The following is a 26,090-nucleotide window of genomic DNA, read 5'->3' as shown; positions in this document are numbered from 1 at the left end:
CAGGTGCTTATATAAGCAACAGCCTCAGACTGGGCTGCCTGGGCTAACCACCGGTAGGCCCCACGCATTGAAGCTCCGCCCCCTCCATTGTTAGGACGGAGCTTACAGAACAGATGACTCCAGATCAACACTTGTTGCGCTGCCAGCGGCGAGACTTTGTGTAATCACACTACCGCGCAGGTGCAGAGAGCCCAGAAGCGGCTCTCTGCACCTGTGCGGTAGTGTGTTTTTCAGTTTCAGCAGGGGAGGAGAAGTTGGGGATCCTGTAATCCAGCCGCGGCCGCCCAGAGGAGCATGAAGAAAGGACGCCGGAGCTTTGCACAGGTAAGTGTGATCCCAAGCCAGCCTGTCATTTTTATTTATTTTTACAGATCAATGAGCACTGCAGAGAAGAATGAAAGACATGAAAGAGGGAAATGGTCAAAGGGATGAAAGAGGGATAAGGGGCCAAGGCAGCATGGCAGAGTGAGAAGGGGACAGTTCAGCATGGCAGAGTGTGAAGGGGGCCAGATCAGCATGGCAGAGTGTGAAGGGCGGCCAGGTCAGCATGTCAGAGCGTGAAGGGGGCTAGGTCAGCATGTCAGAGTGTGAAGGGGGCCAGGTCAGCATGGCAGAGTGTGAAGGGGGGCCAGGTCAGCATGGCAGAGTGTGATGTGGGACCAAAGCAGTGTGGGAGAGTGTGAAGGGGGGCCAAAGCAGAATGGCACAGGGTGATGAAATGGGGCCAGGAGAAGGGGGGAGCAAAAGCAGCATGGTGGGAGTAGTGTGATCATAAGGATGCACAGCATGGCGATTAAGGGGCACAGTAGTGTATGATGGCACAGCGGGCTTGTGGCAATGTAGTGTGTGTGTGTGGTAGGTGGTGGCTAAGTATTTATCATCATCATCATCACCATCACCATCTATTTATAGATGTATTAAGTATTAAATTTGGGTCCTATTAATTTAACACCGGGGCTGGTTGGAATTTTCTAAATGTACCCATTATTTTTTCCAAATAGGGCCCCCAACATTCCAGGATCCAGACAAGCCACAACTAAAGAAACCAGCAGCCACAGGTGGTAAAAGTGACAAGAACAGGTAGGACAGTCTGTCAAATGTGAGTCTAGTGCAGGATTGGCTAACCTGTGGCACTCCAGGTGTTGTGAAACTAAGTCCCAGCATACCCTTCCAGCAATAAGCTGCAATATATTGGCAAAGCATGCTGGGGCTTGTAGTTTCACAACACCTGCAGTGCCACAGGTTAGCCAAGCCTGGTCTAGTGGGACAATCCTGATTTTTGGTGACTGTTCTGCCCAATCTAAGGGGCAGGTCAAGACTGTGTACTCTTTATACACACACTGCATTCTTTATATACTACACTATGGTGCTAGCTGTCCTTCGTGGGCTGACCACTCCCCCTCTAGTGTCTAGTCTCACCTCTATGATGGCTGGCCACACACCCTCTGGTGGGCCCCTAGCTTTGCAGTTCCCCCGGTGGGCCCTTCATGCCCCAGTCCAACACTGATAAGCAATAGTGAACAGTGATGAAAGTACTAGTTATATTGTGAAATCAAATCAATGTAATATAATTAATACAAAAAGTGTTAAATCTGTGAATTTAATAAATACATACGTCATATATAACAAATGATCTCAATTCCTTAATTACATAAAACACTTCTTGTTTCCTCAGGTGAAATAACTCTGTAATAGAAAATAAGGATCGCCCAATGGTGTAGTACAATACTGATATTTGTGAATACACATTATGGGCCAGTTGCTGAGCAGTATGCATGCTGAGAGCAAATTACTCTCAAAAAAGCTGCCCGTTTATGTTTAGGTTTACATCAGGCTTAGATACACCCACATACACATACACATAACCAGAGTATAAACAGAAGAAAACTTTGTTAACATATGTTTTGACAGTGAAACTCACAATTTCTATTAGGTTTGATATAGTAAAGCACATATAATTCTGCTCATGTATAAATGACAGTAGCAAAAAAAAATATTTTTAAAGTACGCCCACAAAATCCTATAATATCTGGATGATCAATGTAATCAGCTTCAGAGGGGAATTTGAAATCAGCCAATTGGAAGCTAGCTAGTGCTGGTGATGTCATCATCAACAACATCAGTATTTGAACCTGCCCTCTATCAGATGCAAAACATATGCCTCCATACAGATGTATATCATACTTGCCAACTTTACCTTGTTGTATTCAGGGAGATCCCGGTGGGAGGTAGGCGTGCGTGAGCGGAGCTTGATGAATTGTATCATTTTGGCCCCGCATCCTAAACGATTGTCACAATTTTGGACAATTACAGCAGGGGGCGGTGCTAAGATGAAGCAATTTGGGTCATGAAGCCCCGCCTCCCACCACTTATCTGTTGCGGGGACGAGAACCTGCTCTCCCAGAAATACGGGAGTCTCCTGGACATTCCGGGAGAGTAGGCAACTATGTGTTAAAGAAAAGCAGCTAATGAATCTCTAGAGACTGAAGTGTCTTTGATATTTCTGTCTCAATTACTGAAGTCATGTTGTCTTACCTGTCAGTCTTTAAATAAATCTTGGTCTCCATAAAAATGGCTACCTCCATAGGCATCAAGACATGGACATAGGATACAATTTCTGAACTGTGTCATCATGCCACAGATGGCGAAGCCAACCACATCTTGTACTGGCTCAGCATTAGGGAGAATGACAGACTCTTCAGGGAGTGAGGGAGATCACCCCTATTTCAGGGAGTCTCCCTGACAATCAGGGAGAGTTGGCAAATATGGTGTATATGCATCTCTGTGCTGAGCTACTTCAGCATTATTTGGGTGAACATACCCTTACTGTACTGAACATACCCTTAGATCGCCCCTTCCATCACTTATCCCACCTCTCGAGTTTTAAGGAGACGCAAGTGTCAGACGCGGACAACTCTGCATAAGTGCATATACATGCGCTCTCTGTGTGGGCATGCACAGTGCAAACGTTCTTACTATATGCTATGCAAAATGGTATATATAATCCAGATAGGATCCTGGTAAAGTCACACTGTTGGTGACTTTCAACACATTTGAGGTAATTTATAAAGCACAAACATCTGATGCCCAAGTGCAAAATCAGCTTTGGTTCCATTGTTTCAATTTGCGCAGACGGGCTTAGATTTCCACCATAGGTACATAGGCTTGCAGAACAAGATGGCAGCATTTGTGGAGGAGGTGAAGTTTTGCACAGGCTGTGGCAACAAATTAGATAAAGTGAGGTTGTTCCTTGCAAAATAATGCAGAAATGAGACTCCTTTTGCTGAGCATAATTATTGAAATGACATAAAGGGATGGAGAGAGCACATTTTTAAGGAGCATTCCTTGCAATGCATAGGGCAAACGGTCATTTAAACTGTACAAAGGACTTGATTTTTGCACCAGCTCTGTGATCTTGTTGCACAGGTGGAAAAGTGCATTTGTGGTGGTCGAGTACTGATGGGAATCCTTCCCTTACCTTGTCCTCCAGACACGAGTCAGGTTCTTTTCTGTTCGGATATCCGGGGGTCAGGAGATAAATACTTCAATGAAAGGGACAAGGATTGGTCAAACAACTTGGTTTTATTGAGAATGCGGTAAGGATAGTTTCGGTAAGACACCGCGCCACTGACCCCTTCAGCTCAATAGTAATGACAAAATAATGTGTCTGATCAGCATAGAGCACAATAGCATTTAACATATAACATACACATTGTCTAATAAGGCACACTGGTAATCACAGTTACTACTTTCAAGTTAGCAATATCTGACTGGGGATGATGCAAGAACCATCAGTAATAACCCATCAAGACTCTTACGGTCACTACCGCGCCTACTAGAGGGCTCCTTCTTATTCAGGTGTTTGGGGTACCGTGCTATTCCCTATGGGTCAGGCGCCCCACTTTTAGCATCTACTGCTGAGTTAACTTGAATTGCAGCGGTACCACTAACACTGAATGTCACATCTTCAATATTAATAAATCAATTCTTAGGTAAATCACATAACATTAACATCATCTAAAACATTTGGTGCACCAATATTTTCCCCGGTAACGTTACCATATTTTCCACTCAGTCCTGGGCTGATCTGTGCACAGTAATTTGGTAGTGTTCCAATGTCCTGCAGAGGTTTCCATCAAGGGTTAAGTATTATAGTAGAAAGCAGGGCTGTTGCTCATTTCAGCCACAAGATGGCGCTGTTCTCTCAACAGTCAAAGAATCTCTATCAGCACATGTGCTCTGCAACAGGGTATGTTGTCCAGATATCAGCACACACACACAGGATATAGCTGAAACGACCGTCTTAATTGTTCCCTGCAGCCTGTGTAAAGGTATGATCTGGGGGGAAAGCTCTCACAATCCTTCCTTGTACAAGAATGCAATGTCAGTTTTGGATAGATTCTCTCATCACTCTTCCCTCTGACACTGGGGTGTGTGCAGTACACTGCAGGCTAGGGTTTTACCTTGAGACGGTTCTGCAGTTAGTGGAGACTGTCTTTGGTGCCCCGTTGCGTGTCCCCAGCTGTTCTCCGTCTGCTTTGCTGGCAATGTCACAGTTCTGGCAGCAGCTTATCTTCTCTCTGCTCCGCTGCACATCCTCCCCCTTGTTCCTTCTACCCTGCTGCTCTCTCTCTCCTCCTTCCTGCACATCCTCTTCCTGTTACTCACCCAGCCAATCAGGGCCTTCATCCTCCTCCTGTCAATCACTCCTGGGCACAAGTTTTCAGGAGCACAATTAACCCCTTGTAGCCCTGCATTTTAAAAGTGTTTATGCACTTCCTCTGTGCTGTTCAACAGGGCTTTGGGGTACCACGTTCACCCCCGCTTTTTCAGGTGCGTGTCCTCACGCATTAAGACATAATGGTGGTTGTTCTTTATGAACTCAAATCACACATCTACAACAGTTATAATGGCAAACATTTTCAATGACAGCAGTTTTAATATACATTATATTCAACAGTTTCAGTAGATCTCTAATCCTGATACCGCCAATAGTAGCTCGAAAGGGTCAGTGGGCAGCTGAGGCAAAGTCCCTTCGCCATCGTCTGGCTCTTCGTCCCAGTCATCCCTTAATGTTTCTTCTGGCCCTTGGTCTGGCCTTGGGCGGAGCTTGATATGGGTTCAGCCGTAATCACATACGGGTTCAACTTCCACTTGGGATCCAGCTTACTCAGGGGTCAATTATTCTTCTTGCGGACGATGCTCCTCTCTGGCAGCCGACAGGCCTCCGCATCCCGGTCGTAGTCTTTCTTCTGCCGTTTGTAGAAGAACGGAGGAGGGCGCCTGCGCTGAACAGGTCTCTGCTGAGGGGACACTTCCTCTGCTCTCACTCCCTCGCTCACTTGCTCTGCACTTACGTCTCCACCAGATTCTGCAGCATTCTCTCCTCTTGGCCGGTAGAAACGTCTGCGAAACCTTCGTTGGTAGGGTGCAAATCTGCTTCCTTTTACTGGTACACCACCAGGGCCAGTCACGTTTGCTGTCTCGGCACCCTTCTCTCCCTCCACAACATCAAATTCCACAGTCTCCCCGTCTCCAACACTGCGCAGAATCTTCAGTGGGTTATTTCGCTTTATTGCTGTCTGGTGGACAAAGACATCTTCTTTGGTGTCATTTCTGTTGATGAAGCCATATCCATTCCGCACATTAAACCACTTGACAGTGCCCAAAACCTTTACATGGGGACCAGCTGACTTTTGATGACCTTGTAGGAGCCGAACAGTATGTTGAAAGGCCTGATGACCGGGGGACGCCGCTTGGGTTAATTTACCCTTCAAAGTCGCCACTAGCTCATCCGGGCATCTTTGCAGCACATTCATCCCCAGGATGATGGGGGCTATGTTCCCTTCACAGGGGGCGGTGACGAGACAGCCTTGTGTTGGCAACAAGGTCGCTCTGATCTGGATGTCCGCTTCCCAATACCCTTCACATGCAATCTCGAGGCCGTCACGCAATCTCGAGGCCGTTACTGGCGGTCAGCCGCAGCCAGGTTGGGGGTGGTGATAACAGCTGCTCTTTGCCCCAATACTTGTGGAATGTAGGTAGCTGGATGGTCGTAATCTGCAACCCCGTGTCAAGCATAGCCAAGGTCTCCACTCCATTAATTGTAACGGGTAACGTGGGACATTGTCCGATGAACTGGGGCCTCCAGTTTTCTGGATCCGGATCTATTCCCGGGGCTCGCCCCGAGATTCGGCCCTCGATCTCGGGGTGTCAGAGTTTAAATGTTCGTTTTGGACGCAGTTTCGTTCTATGTGTACTACCCCATGGCACCGGCGGCATATCGGGCGCCCTTGACCATCCAATTGGTTGGCCGATCGCCGTGCATACTCGCGAGGTGGTTCCCACCTGCTTCGGACTGGTCTTTGTCTTTCGGGACTCCACTCTGGTTCCCCGTAGGTGGGTGTCGGTGGCCTCGCCATTTGGCTCATCTCTCGCTGGATTTCTACCATTCCGATGGCCAGCTCCTCCATTTGCTTTTTGAGCGTTTGTATTGAGTCTTCGGTGAGATACTGACCGCTCTGTATTACCGATTCTTGGGCCCGTGTTGATTTTTCTGTGCTGCTTGCCATGGCTCCCCTCGAGCTTGCACTTTCTCTGAAGCCCACCAATTCTGGGTATTCTTCCTCCCTTCCCCGTTGGTTACCGACAATGGCGATGGCGGTCTCTTTAAACTCTCTGAATGTTTTGCCTGGCATCTGTGCTTTCATCAGTCGTAGCTGAATCTTAACGCTTTCTTGGGTAACTCCTTCTACGAACTGTATGGTCAGGGCTTCGTCCGCGTTTTGTACTTCCTCTTTGTCCACTGCCTGAATGGCTCTTAGCATCTCTTGTAGGCTCAGGGCATAGTCCCACAGTGTCTCGTTCGGTTGTTGCTTGCGAGCATATAGTTTCATCTTCAGCTCTGGAAGAGTTCTTGTCTCAAATGTTGTGGATTTTTTTTTTTAAACTTGTGCCGCTTCTTTCTTGTCGTCCATCGGTCATGAGATTACTTCTCTGAGCGCCGACCCTGTGAGTTGCATTATTAAGATCACCACTTTCTGCTGTTCATTCAACGGGTATAGGTTATAGTAGAAAGCAGGGCTGTTGCTCATTTCAGCCACAAGATGGCGCTGTTCTCTCAACAGTCAATGAATCTCTATCAGCACATGTGCTCTGCAACAGGGTATGGTGTCCAGATATCAGCACACACACAGGATATAGCTGAAACAACCGTCTTAATTGTTCCCTGCAGCCTGTGTAAAGGTATGATCTGGGGGGAAAGCTCTCACAATCCTTCCTTGTACAAGAATGCAATGTCAGTTTTGGATAGATTCTCTCATCACTCTTCCCTCTGACACTGGGGTGTGTGCAGTACACTGCAGGCTAGGGTTTTACCTTGAGACGGTTCTGCAGTTAGTGGAGACTGTCTTTGGCGCCCCGCTGCGTGTCCCCAGCTGTTCTCCGTCTGCTTTGCTGGCAATGTCACAGTTCTGGTAGCAGCTTATCTTCTCTCTGCTCGGCTGCACGTCCTCCCCCTTGGTCCTTCTACCATGCTGCTCTCTCTCTCCTCCTTCCTGCACATCCTCTTCCTGTAACTCCCCCAGCCAATCAGGGCCTTCATCCTCCTCCTGTCAATCACTCCTGGGCACAAGTTTTCAGGAGCACAATTAACCCCTTGTAGCTCTGCATTTTAAAAGCGTTTATGCACTTCCTCTGTGCTGTTCAACAGGGCTTTGGGGTACCACACATTTCTAGACATACTCCAAGCAATAGAAAGCTTCATACACATTAAAATGCCACATGTAATATAGGCAGTGCTAGTGTCCCCTCACTCTCGTGATTTATAAATGAATCTAAACTGAGCAGTATTTAGTAGAAAAACTAGGAAGTACACAACGTATATCTGGAGATGTTTCTGTCTCTCCCCACATCAAGACTACAAACAACGGAGAGTATGCTGCACCTTCACATGCCCTGAGTGGACCACCCAGGAGCATCAGTACAAAACTACGGAGGGCGTTTCTTAAATGTCACCAAAGTGTATAAACAGAAGTGTTTAAAAGAAAGTATCTGAACTGTGCTGACAATAGTAAGGCTGGGTACACACTACAGAAAATTTCTCCCGATGTGTTATCTATAATGATTTTACCAATGACTGGTAAAAACAAAAAGTCCTGATCAGCATGCCGATTCATGTGTACACACTATGCACGTTTTACTCGATTTACCCTCAGACATGTGCTCTTCATATGTCATAACCATTCGCTAAAAAGATAGTGACTTTATAAACTCTATGGATATCCTGGTCTTGAGTGCATACACACTGCAGGATTGGAAGGATGTCGTTCTATCGTTGAACAAGATTTTTAGTCCGGTTTAAGAAACAAATGAAACGATACAATGTACTTAGGAACAATAATCGTTCATCGTCTAAGTGTAAACACTATTGCGATATCGGGCCGAACAGTCGTTTATCAGGTGATTGGCCTGGTGATCGTCTGAAAATCCTGTAGTGCGTATTCAGCCTTAGAGTGGAGGCAAGCACCCAGTTGAATACATACAGACAATACATTATTGGAGAGTAAAGGAAATAAGCTCATGATGTGAATGTATGCTGTTTTATTGTTTACTAGCCTGTCAAACTGCAGATAATTAATATAATTAAGAAGACTACATTGTTCTATAATATGATGCCTGTTCCTTTGAATGGCCATTATTGATATTTTTAAATGGTTTCTGGGAATGTCCTCATTTAATGGTTTGTTCAAACAACTAAGGATTTAAAACCTGTCAATCAACCAATTATCACTCATTGTGCTAGAATAGCTTATATCTGCTCCTCAATCAAGACATTACACAAAACTGCAGTGTGTTCTGATAGTAAAACAATGATTTGTGATTGATGACGCTTTCTGCCCAATTACATCTAAATAATAGTCTCTATATTGTATTTGATTTAGCTAGAGTTCACTTTAATGCTACTGTGTACACATGTTTATATGAAGTAAAACAAAGTATACTCTGGCTAATTATTTTTTTTGGCCAGCTCCCTAGGGTACATTTAATTTAAAGTATTTCACATTATTATTGTAGAATGTCTAGAGTCAGAAGATATGATTTAAAAATATTACTACATTGAAAAATGTGTAGTTGCTTAGACCACAATTACAGTAGGTATGGTAGAATAAACCACTATAAAGGAATTTATGTGTAATTGGGATAAAACAGGTCTCTCATGGGAATAATCTGAAGACCAATAAATTTATGGATTTGAATACTGCCTGTTTTTTCATGTAGAACACAAATATCAACTTTAAATTTCAGTGTACAAATAAGCTATCAAGTATTTGTGTGCTACATGAAAAAACAGACTGTGTTTAGCTTGTGTGCTGCAAAACAGAATACTAATTTGCACCCCTTGCATTGTAACATGGTTTTGTCCAGGAGACTGAAATAAGAAGTTTCTCAAGTTAAGATCCTTAATGAATCAGGCCCCAGACCTGTAAGTATGCTATACATTTCAAGTTTACCTGGGTGTCATTCCTGGAGAAGGGACATGTGTGAGTTGTGTAGGAACTGCAGGGACCCTGGACATGGAAAAGCCCTTACTGTAACACATGATAACGATTGCAGTTCGTTGAGGAACTGAAGCTGACCACATATGCGTTTATGCTGCTGACCTTAAGAGCTCTGCGACAAGATCATTGTCCAATATGACCACATGAGACAAGATTCATCCATTCAGTGCTTGAACTGACCAGATAAATTTTGATCTCACTGGAGCCTGTGTGTGCAATAATTGTACCAGTATGTACGAAAATTATCCTATCAATATTGATACATCTGTCACCAGCATTAATTCCTCCCCAGTGCCTTATACCTGTAGCACTTAATATATGGATGTATAGTGGTCAAAGTGGAAATTTAGAAGTGGTGGTATGGAAACTGTAAGAAAATGGAATTTGATTATTTTACAATGAAGGCAGGAGAAGAAGAGGCAGTATAGCATACCACTGAATACATCCCCAATTCTGCTACAATGTATGTACCCTGAAAATGTAATTACAGTTACATAGTATTTACTGTACATCCCCACTTCTGCTACAATGTATGTACCATGAAAATGTACTTACAGTTACATAGTATTTACTGTAATAATATATTTACATTACATTTCAATACATGTCTCACAACAAGACCATATTTACTATGCATTGAATTCATCCCTGCCCGCAACATAATTCACATTGTGAAATATAAACATTCAGACGAGACAATGGAAGCTTACAACATGTCGGGAGGTAATGAGGTTATGAAACTGCCAGAAACTAAGCCTCTGCCCTTGGTCACCTTAATACCAAAGTAAAAGTGAAAGACATAATGACAGAAGAAGAGAAACAAACTCTATATGTGCGTAATCAAAGTAAAGTGACTGTAGAGCTATGCTCTACATTGTGCCAAAAAAGAGTTTCTCAATCCATGGCTTGCAAAATCACAGTACATATTATCCAAGGTGTGTATTATATGTGACCTCAAAATACTCATGTTGCATTGCAGGTTTAGTGTCACTTTATATGGCCTGATAAAAATCTTTAGGTTTCCAGATTTGTGCTGATGAAATTTAAGTGTGTAGATTTAATGTCTGCCTACCATGACCCTTCCTGTAGAAACCAAAGACCGGGCTACTTGTGCGCCTCACCTATCTCAGCCCCTTCTCTCAGACTCCCACAGAGCTGAGTACACTCACCTGTACTGTTTTGCTACTAGGGGGTATATTTACTAAACTGCGGGTTTGAAAAAGTGGAGATGTTGCCTGTAGCAACCAATCAGATTCTAGCTGTCATTTTGTAGAATGTACTAACTAAATTATAACTAGAATCTGATTGGTTGCTATAGGCAACATCTCCACTTTTTTAAACCCATAGTTTAGTAAATCTAGCCCTAGGACTTTTGCACAAAGCTTAGATGTTTTACCAGTTAAGAACAGACTGTAAAGAAATGCAGATATGATGAGGAGACAAGGTCAGAAACTGCTGAGCATATGCAGATAGTGTATATCTTCCCAGGGAGAGGTCAGATATTACCAGAGTTGGTATCAGGACAGAAGTCAGAGTATACAATCTGCAGATAAAATATCATGGCAAGGATCAATTGTGGCAAAACTACTGGAAAACAACAATGAAGTACTCCCAGGATACAGAACATAAACCTATTATTGGCGCAACCAATAAGGAGGCTCAAACTGGTCATATGACTATACATTGTGTCTGAGGCATCTGAGATAAAATAGCCAGTGGAATTTGAAGTTTAGATTTGCAATCTATTTCAGATGTGTTTTAAAAATACGCCTGAAGCGTGCTTATATGTTCCAGAGTAATTTTAATCTTATGCATATTTTCAACTAGTATAACTCCTAAAATATTATTATTATTTTTTTTTTTTAAAAGAAAGACTACCCTGAATGGGCAGGTTGTTGACTTTGTGTTCCCGTATGCTCTTGTGGTCCTGTGGAGGGATGCTCCGACGACGAGGTGGCCGAGAGGGAGGCGCCGGAGGGAGCTACTCACCAGTCCAGCGGTGAGTATTCTTTTCCCTTTGCAGGTTCCGATGGCAGCGGGTGCGTGAGCCAATCATGGCTCACCTCCCGCTGCTCGCCAATCAGCGGCTGGATCGGCAGGCCAGTCCTGGCTTGCCTCCGGCCATTCAAACTAATGGCGCCCTCAGGTAGGAGCACGGCTCCCCCGCAGGGCACAAGGCCCTTAGGTGGGTACAGGGCAGGATGCCCTCAGGTAGAAGCGTGGCTCCCCCCCCACAGGGCACAAGGCCCTTAAGTAGCTTCTGGCTGTAGGCCAGAGTAGGTAGGAGCTCGGCTCCTCCACAGGGCGCAAGGCCCTGAGTGGTAGCAGAGCGCTAGGCTCTGGACTGTAGAAGGGCGCAAGGCCCTCTAGTGCAGAGAGGCATAGGCCTCTGGTAGGGAAGCGATAGGCTTCCGTAAGCGTAGCAGGGCGGCTGCCCTGTAGGTGAGCAAGGACTCCGGGTCCTTGTTGGTAGAGGGACATAAGGGCCCTGACGGTGAGCGGGCAGTAGGCCCTTGTAGTTGGCAGTGGGCATTCGGCCCAAACCTAGCAGGACGCTAGGTCCTGACATAGGGTAGGGAACACTCGGTTCCTACGTAGGTACGAAGTAGAGTCCTGGAGCGGTGTTTAGAACCCCTCCATCCGTCCGGAAGGGCACTTAAGTCCTGAGCCCCAGGACAAGGCGGGCTTGACGGCCGGGGCTCGGGCCACGGGCGTAGGCCTGTGGGGGCACAGCATCTCAGGACGCGAGAGTGGTCAGTCGGAGGTAAGTACGGTGTGGTGAGGTCCATAGCGTTCCCTCGGGATTGGGTAAGTAACAGAAGTGTTGGGGAAGGGCTGTTGTTGTGTTGTCTGTCTTGTCTTGCAGGTGCTGATCGGAAGCGTCCGCGGCGGTGCTGTATTGTATACAGCACCGCCGTGAACGCTTCTTTGACAGCGCCGCGGCTGCTGTATAGGACAGAGCTTCCGAAACGGAGCAGCTCTCTCTCGTGGGCTTTTTTTTGGGGGTTTTTTGGGTCCTGCGTGCGCCCCTGAGTATAAAAGTAGTCTGAGAGGAAATATAGAGAATTGAGAATTGAGAGAGGAGATGATAAGGAAACCAAGAGGGAGGGAACAGGATCTATTAGGCAAAATACAAACCACACATATTAGGACTAAACAGGGCTGGACTGGGACTAAAAATCAGCCCTGGCATTTAAAGCACACAGGCCAACCTCTCAGAGGCGGCACCGCCAAGGGCGTGTCTACATTATGTTGAGGGCATGGTCAAAATGGTGCGTTGATACATACATTATAATAAAACATTACATTTAGCAGGCATTCCCCATCCACATCACATCACGCCACCCCCCAGACACATTACAACACCCCCAGTCCATTGTGCTTATCTATGCTTCTGATGCTGCTGACATCCATCAGGGTGGGAATTTCCTGTGGATTGAGCAGGGGAGCTCTTAGTCTCACGAGATTAACAAATCTTATTTGATTTAGAGCTCCTCGGCTTGCTCTGCAGGCTGTGTCCTGTAAGGGGACGGAGCAACTATTACATTCCTCCTGCTGACTAGAACTGGATTAAGGCTGGGGGGCTCCTACGATGTAATTTGGTTATTAGACACATTTTCGACAAATACACAGGCAATACACTAATGTTAGGTACACGGAGTTCTGCTTTCACAAGCAGTACAGTGTGACGCAGGACCAAATCCTGACTAAGCGGGACAGTCACCCACCAAATTCAGGACAGTTGGCAGACTGTCCTGCTCTCTCCTACCTGTCTTGTCACTTTCACCATTTGTGGCTGCTGGTGTCTTTAGGTCAGTTGCTGCTTGTCTGGATCCTGGAATGTTGGGGGTTCTATTTGAAAAAAAAAAAGGAAGACATGAAATTTAGAAAACTCCAACCAGCCCTGGTATTAAATCAATATAGCACCCACGTTTTAAAATTAGGCTTCCCTCCAGCCAAAACATTAAAATAATAGTATTCACATTTGATAAATACAGCTATTTCCCTCCAACTACCCTTGACATTAAATTAATAGTATTTGCATTTACCGTATTTTTCGCTCCATAAGATGCACCTGACCATAAGACGCACCTAGTTTTTAGAGGAGGAAAACAGGAAAAAATATTCTGGCATAAAGTGAAAAATATGTAGATAGTCCTCTTCTCCGGTAAACGGAGAATACTCAGGTGGTGTGCAATGTAGCCAACATGTTTCACCCCACGCAGCGGGGGCTTCCTCAGGGCATGTAATGAAAAAATTACGTATGGCGTGACCTACGCAGTCCGCCGGACCGGGATCCTTTCACACTACCCTCCAATCCCGGTTTTCTCTGCACCCATAATGTTGGGTAACGGTGTGTCTGGAGGCACCTCGTAATAAACATGTCGGTGGAACTGATCTTTATTTCCTTCCTGGAATATCAAAAATATTCGGACCCAGAGTACAAGATGCAGTTGAAGTCTTTGATGCACATTATAGATAAAGATGGCGACTTGGAGACAGATGGCCATTTGTCCTTCAGAGAGTCTTGTTCCGGGGCGCAGTCGGATGTGGATGAGGATCTCTGTCGCAGGATTAGCGCCCAGCTGGCACAAATGGGTGACCATTTATTTATTTATTTTTACAGTATTCGCTCCATAAGACGCACACACTTTTTTCTCCACTTTTTTTGGGGGGGGGGGAAAGTGCGTCTTATGGAGCGAAAAATACAGTAATAAATAAACCTATTTTCCTCCCTCCAAACAACCCCAGCAAGAAATTAAATAGCATTTACGTTTAATAAATATAACTATTTCCCACAACCACCCCAGGCATTAAATAACTCATAATAACATTTAATAAATAGACCTCATTTTCCCCAAACAGCCCCACATTCAATTAATAGCTCCCAAACCACCCCAGCATTAAATTAAAAATCCAATCACCCCATCTTAAATTGATAGGCCCCACTATTAAATTAAATTGCCCCACCATCACCCCACAAATAAAATAGCAATAATTAGCCCCCACCTGCAATTCACCATTAGATTAATAGCCTACCTCCCGCATTATATTAAGACCCCCCCCTCACACTCACACATTTTAGTCATATACTGTCCCCCTCACACTCACACATTATAGTCATAAACTGTCCCCCACACCCATTATAGTCATACACTGGCCCACACACACATTATACTCATACACTGGCCCTCACACACATTGTAGTCATACACTGGCCCTCACACACATTATAGTCATACATTGGCCCACACACACATACTATAGTCATACCCTGTCTCTCACACACACACACACACACACACACACACACACACATACTATAGTCATACACGGGCCCACACACACTATATTCATATACTGTCACACACGTGGTCATCCCCTAAGGTTAGAGGAGAGGAAATTTCACAACCAGCAAAGGAAGGGGTTCTTTACAGTAAGGGCAGTCAAGATATGGAATTCATTGCCAGGGAAGGTTGTGATGGCAGATTCAATAGATATGTTTAAGAAAGGGTTAGACAAATTTTTGGCGGAAAGGTGTATCCAGGGATACGACCGTTAATTTAAAATAAAGGATAGTAGTGGATATAGGGTAAAATTGGATTGCAATATTGAGTCTGGGGGGATTTTCAAAATTGAAACAGATGGGCGGTTGCCTACTCTGGATTAATTTCAAATATAAGTGCAGGATCGCAGGAGATCCAAAATAGGTTGAACTTGATGGACTGGTGTCTTTTTTCAACCTCATCAACTATGTTACATACACATACTATAGTCATACCCTGTCACACACATACACATACTATAGTCATACACTGGCCCACAAACACATACTATAGTTACACTGTCACACACATACACATAGTATAGTCATACACTGACTGGTGCACACACACTATAGTCATACACTGTCACACACATACACACACTATATTCATACCCTGTCACACACACACATGACAGTCTGTGCGCCGAGTAATGGGGCCGGCCAGCCTATAACCGACCCATCTAGCCATCGGCCCTTCTGGCATTTGCCAGAACTGCCAGATGGCCAGTGCGGCCCTGGGACTAAGAGACTAACATAGTTACAGAGGGAATTGAATAAGGTTAATTAGGGTGATATTGATAAAAAATAGTAAGTATCAGGAATCAAAATAAGAGTTATATTGCTTTCATACTGCCGCCCAGGCAATATCCCGGGTATATGAACCCGGGATATTGCCGGGGCACAGAGGGGAACAGAGGCTCCCCCAAAAGACCCGGGTCTAATGACCCTGGAATTAAACCTGGGACCATTCATACTGCACCTCGACACGGTTCGTCTGGGCTTGCCCCAGCAAAAACCCGGATTTTTGGTGCAGTATGAATGGGGTATTAGTGACAGACAAACTGAAAAGAAAAACAGAAAAAAGCAAATGACAATTAGGGACATAGATAATCTCATTGGGCAAATAATGTAGAGACAAAGTGTGATAATTTAAATAGTATAGATCTCCATATAGTGAGATTTAAACAATCTGCAGAATAATGTATGAGAAAATAGAACTGTATATATCCATTAACAGAAAATAAGTAAAAGTGGAATTAATAGACTGGACAGTTAAGGTCCTCCTTATCACGTGAGCGCTGTTCTTGGTGATAAGGCTAAAAAAAATTATCACTGTGATTTAACAAAAAATCTCACTGGGGCAGCTGAGAGTTAACTTACCGCTTCACATGCAAGTCTTTATAGATATGTGCAGGTGGAAGCCAACTTATTATTATTATTACCATTTATTTATATAGCGCCACTTGCACAGTGGAGCTGAAAGTCCAGATTTGGGCTTTCCGTTCCACTTGTCATAACAATAAAAACAAAATAAAGTTTAAAAATAGATAAAAAAATAAAAATTAAAACAATATTTACAAACTCATATTTTTGAATGATTTTCAGCTGTTATCACCAACCTGACATAGCAACACCAGAACAGGTATTGTGGTGGCACAAATACTTGTTAAATAAGCTGCCCTATGCAAATGCACAGAAAAGCCTTCTCCAGAGATAGCATTGTGGCTGCAGCTAAGACAGTTTGCCAACAAAACTACAGGGATCCCATTCCAAAGATTCTGCAGATGCATTTCAAGTACTTACACCGACTGAGTCAATTGTGCAGACTGTCTCCAGGACAGATATATACTTAAAGTGACTAAAGTCCTGGCCAGGTGAACAGTAATTATTAACTTACTCTCTTCAGAGACCAATCTAACCCTACTGAACTTGTACAAGAGTATTCTTTCCTACTGGGAGAGAACCAGGACAGAACCACTAAAATACAACTCTTACCTAAGTGCCTAAATCATACAACAATGCTAGAGAGTATGTTATTAGATACATGAGCATAATAAGTTGACTGTATTGCAGAGTGTAATGTTAGAGGTATTACTATATTAAGAGTAACTATACTACAGAGGCAGTAGAGACATTTTCATACAATAGGTTTCATACAATAGGTTACTAGAGATATTAAAATGCTAAGAATAACTGGAATAGAGAATATATTATTAGAGACATTAAATATTAGGGTTAACCTTACTAAAGTGTATGCTGTCAGATGTATTAATGAACTAAAATCAAGTTAGAAAGCATACTACCAGATTAATACTATTGTTGTTAATAGATACTGAGAAGAGTGAAACCTCTACTAGAAAGCAGACAATTACCATATTTAAACCTCTGTGGATAATAAAGGGCTCCTTCCACCCTGCCGTTGACCTACTGAACAATATCCACTTGCACTGCACATTACACATTGCTTGGATTTTTCTAGAAATGCATTTTTTAGCCAAAGAGCATCATGTTCAAAACTGCTAAAATAATCACGATTAGTACTACCTCATCACACCTATCATACCCATTAACTGTCACCCTCTTAAATGCTTTAGATCAGGGGTGTCCAACCTTTTAGCTTCCCTAGGCCACATTGGCAGACGACGAGTTGGTTTGGGCCGCACATAAGATACACTAACAATAACGATAGCTGATCATCCAAAAAACCATAGAAAACATAGTTAACATATATATATATGAGAAAAAAAGTGATATATATATATATATATATATATATATATATATATAGATATCACTTTTTTTTCAAATCCCCCTATACTTACCTTTCAATCGCCCTGTTCAAAAAATCCTCTCTAGTTATTATACTATAATCACTTTTTCTATTGTTTCGATGCAATATCATTTAAGCCAGGCATTTTATATCGGGGTGCCCTGACCAGGCCTGCGGTACCTGACATATACATCACTGTGACCCCAAATTTTGACCTGTTTTGATAATTACACCACTATGTTAGTTAAGGGATAACAACTTATAATGGGCCAAAGAGAATAATATATAATGCCCCATTAGTAATACAAGTAGAAGTATGTAGCAGGGAGATAAGGTCCATGATGCTACAGGACCAGGTGACTTTTATTCACTTGTCAGGGTCCCTTGAAATAATTAAAAAAATCCCCCTTAACTTACCTTTTAATCGGCTTGTTCTCCTGTCCTCTTCTCTTCTTTTCTCCAATTCTGTGTTGCTGATTGTTCTTCTCGCGTGGGTGTCTCCTTTGTGCTGCGCTCCGCAATGGATGTTGGGCGTGATGACATCACGCCCGATATTCACTGCGAGCACCGCACGGAGGAGGAGACAAGGGAGGGAGCCAGAGTACCAGCTGACGTGACCGCAAGGTAAGTAGTTTCTTTTCTTTTTTTTTTGCAGGATTTTATTTTCCATTAACAGCACTGCCCCCTTGCCACAACCAAAACTCCTTCTGGGCCACATTTACAGGCGTGCTGGGCCGCATGTGGCCCATGGGCCGCGGGTTGGACAACCCTGCTTTAGATCTTAGCTGCAAATGGTGCGAAATCCAAAAGCAGGAAGGTGCATTGATAGTGAAGCACAGTCATTGTACCAATAATTTTCTTTCACTGTACTTTGTAAATCATCTCAATTTATTTTCTCTCTAGATGTTTCAAGATAGGATTAGGGTTGATATACTGACTACTGGTTCAAAAATTGGAAAAAAAAACTCTGGCTAGATTTCACCTAGGTATTATTAATATTTAGTTATAAATTTAGTTATATATTACCATGATTGGTCATCTCATCAAGGATAGTGTTGTTTCAAAGATCTAGTGGAATACGATCAGTGCAGCTACTGGACCGTGTGCGTTCAACTGTCATTGCTGTTGCCATCTCTGTTCCACTGATGATCTCCATGACCTCTTGCAGCCACAACTTCGGTGAACATGGGAGCAAGTGTCCTGGCTCAGGGGCTCATGTTGGTGAATGCAATTCGCGTGTTTAGTGTATATTAGGCATTTTTACTTCTGTGCAAGCGCACCAAGCACTACCTCTGAAAACTGGTGGTTTGTGCACATGCTTAGAAAACAAAGCGTATTATATACCAAACACGTACATTACGTTCAACTCAATGTCCAGCAGTGCCAAAGAATAATACAAAGCTAGCAGATAAACACAAGAGTGCAAATGCAGCACAAAAGGAAAAGCCTTCTTCAGACCCAGAACAGAAAGGAGTTTTAGCTAATATAATTGGTGATGGACAGTCGTGAATTTCCAGCACATTTATGAACTGACTAGTTCATCTTTCATGTCTCCACCTTCCGCTGTCTCTCCTCAATACAACCATACCACACTACTGGTAGTTTTGATAAGAAAGCTCTGCAACATTGTCTCTCTATAGAGATTGATTATCAAATACTGGTGGCTGTCTCCACTGCCTACACTGTATTTTTGAATACATACAATTTTTACATCTGTAAGGCAAGTGGAAAAGACATTTACTTTGGCAAAACAAATTTCAAAGATAAAAACTATGTATATTCAGAAAACAATTTCTTCTTCCCGTAGCACCTCTGCCCTAGGCCTGTGTCTTCTTACATTTCTGTGACAAATACAGCACTGGATTTTAAAGGAAACATGCACTGCTATTATATAATATTATTTGGACCCATTGTTTGCCCAATCTCTGCCAGGTCCCTTCATTATTTTACTACCTCTTGCCAGTCACTAAAAGGCAGGAGCTGTGATTGATGCCCCTTCCTGTGGGCATACATCATGTATGAGTGACTGCCTGATACCCTGAGCTTCTTATCCTACAGGGCCGCAACTAGGGCTGTGCGACGGGGCGACCACCCAGGGCGCAACTCTGAAGAGGGGCGCAATTTAGGAATATTTTAGGTTATTTTGGTTAAAATTGAGGGCTAGGGGGGCGGCATTTGTCTTTCTCGCCCCAGACGCTAGAATAAGTTACGGTTCTGTTCCCTGGCACCATCAAAACATCAAACATTATGAAACATAACATTAGGGGTTGCTTAGTCAATCATGCCCCACATATACAGCAAACAACAATGCTGCCGATACATATAGCACACTGTAAGCCATTCAGCAAAGTACCAGGAGCTGCTCTTGGCTCCAGGTAACAGGAATATGTTTGATTAAGGAGATGTTGTCCTGAATGGATGGTGCCTTGGTATTTAACTGTTCATTAGATTTTCTTCTTTAATCTAATCCATAGAAAATCTTGATATAAACTGAATGTGCTTTGAATATTTGAACATGGAAGGAATGTGGAATTGAAGTATAAATGAAGCCGGAGAAAGAATGTGCTTTATGATTTCAGGATCAATGACCTCTTTGTTTTAATAAATTGAAGGAAGCAGAACTGAAGGTCTATGTTGTACTATTCTGACCTTCAAACTCCAGGAAACACATGTTGTAAATAAAGAGAACAAATTATTTTACAATATGAGGGCTTATAACTACTTCCTAGAGTATTATGCAGATAAAGTAATCCTTCCCCCTCCTACTCCACCTCCCCTCTCCTACTCCACCTTCCAGGCATCTTACACACAGGATGGCTTTTTTCCCAGCATCTGTTCATTACTGTTCGCATAGGTATAATACAGGACATGTAGTGTACCATAATTAATAGCAGAAACAGGTGTTAATGAGCAAAATTAGACTGCAGGTTTCAAAGAGCCAGTTCATAAGGCTAAACAAGCTGGTGCACCAAATGACATAAAGCAACAATTTTGGATAATTTTGCAATTTCATACGCCTTGAAGTGACTGCATAATTATTTAATGTTTAAGTTTAAATAAATAAATATATATATATATATATATATATATATATATATATATATATATATATATAAAACACGCAATTAAAGTTCTGACAAGACGCAGGAGTGACTGAACCAGCCACATGCATATAAGCATTTTCCCTATACTTCTATGCAAATAATTGAGATTATAGACAGCTTGCATTTCAAAAGTACAGCATAACAGTGCACTGAGAAATCAACTTGGTCTGCATAACTGCTTTATTTCTATAATTCACTTATTTGTATGTATTATGATATTAACATATTAAAATGAAGGAGCTGTTTTTGGAATTGGGATAACATAAAAATGCACTGCGTTTAATGAGTTGTGATTTGTACCTTTTATCACATTCTCATTCCTTGGGCATGTGCCATGACATACATTATTTTATTTGCTGGTGGCCTTATAGCCTGTTGGTTGAGATTATTTATTAGTCATCAATATGTGTCATTAATTCTTTAGCTGTTTTGTTTCCACTTTACAATAATGTAATAAAATTTTTCCCCATGATGTTGCTAATCAAATTTATGTTGAAATATTTTTTGCTGATTGTAGAAGGTTTAATTGCCTTAACTTTTTTATTTATATTTGCAGATGGCTTCTAAACTTGACTGGAAATTGAGGTGGTTAGTTTAAACACTTTATTTGATTTTGGAAGTTATACGGATATATGTAATATTTCTGTATATATAATGTATATTTGGTTAATTCCAATCTAATATAAAATGATCCTGAAATAGGCAACATCACCATTGACACTATATAATTGGAATTGTCGTAGATATACTCCTATAATGGGCAGCACGGTCGCTAAGTGGTTAGCACTTCTGCCTTACAGCACTGGGGTCATGAGTTCGATTCCCGACCATGGCCTTATCTGTGAGGAGTTTGTATGTTCTCCCCGTGTTTGAGTGGTTTTCCTCCGGGTGCTCCGGTTTCCTCCCACATTCCAAAAACATACTGGTAGGTTAATTGGCTGCTAACAAATTGACCCTAGTCTGTCTGTGTGTGTGTGTGTGTGTGTATGTGTGTGTTAGGGAATTTAGACTGTAAGCCCCAATGGGGCAGGGACTGATGTGAGTAAGATCTCTGTACAGCGCTGCGGAATTAGTGGCGCTATATAAATAAATGAGGACGATGATGACGATAGACTCTGACATTACTCCATATGTCGCTTGTGGACTAACCTGGGTATTGTGGAGATTGGAGGGGGGGGGGGTTATAGACAGTTTGATAACATTTTAGGTAACAAGTAGAGTGATATGCTTTTGTCTGTCTATCGGGCACGGAAATCTTGTTTAAAATGTCTTAAAGCAGCAACAGTCAAAGTAGTATTTCTATTGTAGTGTTTTTGTATAACTGACAATTTGTTTTAATATAATTTGAATGCAGACACAGTGAAAGTATGAGAGAATATATCAATTTATTAATTACATAACAGATGATATAGCATATAAGAAGTTACTATGAATTATGATGTACTTTGTTTTTTTGTGAATTCTAATCAGATATTATTGTTGTAATAAAAAAAAGATCAATGCAGAGAATTAAGGATTTAAGACACAGAAACAGCCTGCATGACTGAATACTGCAAAAAATATTATCAAGTCCTCAATGGCAGCTGCAAAGTAAATTACAGGTCAAATAAGGAAGATGCATGAAGCCACCATAGTTCAGTGCAATCAACAACTAAAAAATCCAACTGAAAGCTGATCACAAGCATAGAAAGTCAGTGGACCCTTGTAGAGACCAATGCAAGGAACATCGATAATAAACTGCGGAGCAACGTCAGGAGATGGAAGAGCAAAGACTTAAGTGAAACAATATTTGCAGGACTATTCAATTCAACTTAAGTTTCTGCAATGTTTTATTTGTCCAATGAGTTAAGTACATGGTTGCCCCCATAATTTCTTACTCTCCATGAATGTCCGGGAGACTCCAGAATCAGGGGGAGACCTCCCGGACTCCAGACAAAGCAGACAGTTTACCCACAAGGGCACCTACCTGCCAACAAGGTGGGCAGAGACATACCTATATGATGTAAATTGTAACATCAGGCACCAGCCACTGAGTGGCAGGGGTGTGATGACACAATTAGCGTTATTCTACCCATTGCCCCGCCACCTTGATGCTGTCGTAAAGTCATGCCTACCTCTTTTTTTCATACCATCCACCCACATGATATGAAAAACAGTATGGGCTTACCATTACTAAATGTGTGGGTTGTATTAGTACAAGGTTGGGTATTAAACCTTCACAGAAAACATATTGGACATAACAAGCAATACCATCAACTACAAAAGGTAGTAGCTGGTTTAACAAAGACAATGTAGCCACTAGTAAAATTGTTGCTGAATGTTCATCCTCACAAGAAGTATCTTCCATCCAAAAATATTATTAATGTAAACCCGAGATATTGATTTTAGTTCCACTCACCTTTGGCATTTTAGGATCAATATCATAGACCTTTCAGAAATTAAGAGATGTTCTTCACTCATCATGTGTCGAGAACCTCTATCTAACTGGCCCAACACAAATTAGTAATGGTGGTATAAAAAGGAGGAAAGCCAACATGTGACATTTATTCAGGAAAACCATAATAGAGGCTATAAGATTAATGATGATTGGCAATTTTACCACTACAATGTTTAAAACAAGGTAACAATAGTGTGCATAATATGGAAGCTTCTTTATGATTCAAAGGGCATGCAATACATAATTAGTAACAATAAACTCCAAGTGATACAAATGTGATGCAATTGACTATCCCAAGAAAATACAGCATGGAACAGTTGTACAATAATAAAAGCTAATTTTCACTACAATTAGTTAAATCAGTAACCCTCTCAATAACACTCATATGCTCTAGACAATGTAACCATTGCTATCTAAACAAGTTTTAAAGTAAATTAGAATGTGACCATTTCTGACATCTCTGCCGTTGGAAATCTTAAATATAGCAATGTGCCTATTTGAGGCTTGTAGTCAAGCAGGACCCTTCTGCTGGCACTTAATTATTTAGGCACAATTTGTGGCAGTTCTCTATGATGCAGTCTACTACCCTGCTCCCACCCTTTAATGTATCCTCATTGATCCTTGCCCAAAGTGGACAGCAGTTTATAACAGCATGTGTTCAAAGGGATTCGTCGTTAGTCAAACCAGATCAAACTGGCCAATTATAGTAAGAAGTTTAATTCTCTTTGATTTGATTCTCTTTCACTGATCAAATTCAACTGAAAATCAAACAAGTTCTAATTATTGGAGCATCTTTCCTCCCTTCACATTCAAGGAAGTTACAACAGCGCTGGTTATAATGGGCAATATTAAAAACAAAAATAATAAAGCAAATAACACTATGGGCTAGATTTACTAAGCTGCGGGTTTGAAAAAGTGGGGATGTTGCCTATAGCAACCAACCAGATTCTAGCTTTCATTTATTTAGTACCTTCTACAAATTGATAGCAATAATCCCCACTTTTTCAAACCCGCAGTTTAGTAAATCTAGTCCTATGACTCATATGGGTTATAAGTGCAGTAAATACTTCACAATCACTTCCTTTTACCACAGTAATAAATAACATTTTCTAGACTCTAGGGTCAAAGGACCCACTGAATCATCTGTCAAACTACAAGAGGTCTTTACTTATATCTCACCATTAAGAAATCATGACAGTAACTCGCCGAGTTTCTGAAACATTATAGTTACCCATTTATTTTAGCCATATTTCCTGGAATATAAACTTGATTGTGCACTTGGAGTGTTCAGTCTGATAATCCCAGCTAATCACTAACAATTATTGTTTTGTAAATATAATATAATACACCTCTGTATTGCATTGGAGCCTCATGTTATCAGGGTACAAATAAAGATGCTCTGGTATCCTTTCAGTCCAGATGTAAGGATATTTTGTGCACACTGCAATCACAAATAAATTGCTTTCACTATTGTATAATAAAATAACAATTAAGTATATTATAATTGCCGTAATTGATAGATGCTATAAAATACAGATATTACAGATACAGATATAAAATACAAATATATTGTTATGCTAATCATATAATAATTTGTATTCCCCTTTTAAAAAGACAATTAGCTTTAAAACTTAGTATACAATAAATTTCACAGTTTTCACATGCAAATGTAATATGTAAAGCAAAGAAAGGCAGCAATTTTCTCATTGCATCATTAAAATGTTTATCAATAAAAATAATCAACCATTTTTATTGCTTTACTGATAAGGTTACTGTGTTTGCCAGCCCCATAATATATTCACCTCCCATAAAAATGCATTTGTATATTATTCTCAAGGCATGAAGTTTCATGAACAGTCCTCTTATCCACAAACCTTGCTTAGCTTTAACTATTTCAATTCATTTGTAATGAATTAGTGTGTATATAATCTGGGAACCTCATGGCTAATTTTGTCTTTTATATCTATAGGAGAGAAAATGGCCATGGTGGAAAAATGTGACACAACAACACACTTATTTTGGGAAAATGGTCCATATTTGTGTTAAATGCCTCATATTCACAGCCGAGACAATCTGTGATATAATCTGTACTCCAAGAAACTGCTCTACCTAACTACTCTGCCACAATGCCTGTCTGACTGTATCAAAGGAGTATTGAAGTAGTATGTGATATGTCTGTGCAGGCAAACCTTGAAATAATGTTCTGCTAAAAACCCAAATATGAACAAAATGGAAAAATCAATATTAGTTTTCAATTTTAATGTCTCATGTATGTAACTGAAAAAGAGCTGAACCTGAATATATAAAGTGGTGGGATTTCAGTAACACTGTTGTACCTTTCATTTAGTATAAATGAATTACCATAGCTATACGTAAAGAAAAGAAGGTGACATTGTTGAGAGCACAGTATTTTGAATAAAAAACCATGTGTCCACTTGTCATTGTTTTCTATAACACCTGTTAATAAAGTATTGTAGTCATCCTGAAACTTGCATATCTCAAACAATGGAAATGATGAGCTTATCAATGCTGGGAGGGTATGACGTCACAATGTGATAACCAGGTCACTTTATAAGCTCTCCTTTAGGCCCAGTCACCTTGTCCAGGTCCAGTCCTGACTCTCACTCCCTCACTCACCCCATTCTCACTCACCTTTACCTAACATTTCTCTTTCTTTGCACTAGAGTCATCACTTTGCATACATCTAATCTGTTACCCATTACTTTCTACCTCTCTAACACACTGATTTTACATTTTGCAATGTATCATTGTCAATCTTCAACTAGCATCTTAGTATAAGGGAAGTACAGTATCACACTGCCAACTAGTTCTTTTTTGTTTCACACATCCCAACGGCACACACACATATACATTTGTAGTCTAGTTACAC

The 26,090-nt window shown here is 41.8% G+C and overlaps 1 long non-coding RNA gene across 1 annotated transcript in view; it reads left to right on the top strand.

Annotated features, from left to right (window-relative positions):
* The window catches only part of LOC142150062 (uncharacterized), a 34,783-nt gene extending 9,149 nt beyond the window's left edge, over positions 1 to 25,634 (top strand). Inside the window, exon 2 of the long non-coding RNA XR_012690994.1 lies at positions 25,170 to 25,634. This is a non-coding gene — a long non-coding RNA (uncharacterized LOC142150062). The remainder of the gene's footprint in view (positions 1 to 25,169) is intronic.
* The last annotated feature ends 456 nt before the right edge of the window (positions 25,635 to 26,090 follow it).

Source organism: Mixophyes fleayi, chromosome 4, assembly GCF_038048845.1.
Source record: "Mixophyes fleayi isolate aMixFle1 chromosome 4, aMixFle1.hap1, whole genome shotgun sequence".
In the NCBI taxonomy this organism is placed as follows: Eukaryota; Metazoa; Chordata; class Amphibia; order Anura; family Limnodynastidae; genus Mixophyes; species Mixophyes fleayi.
Note: the sequence above shows the minus strand (reverse complement) of the source record. Positions and strands in the feature narration are given on the sequence as shown.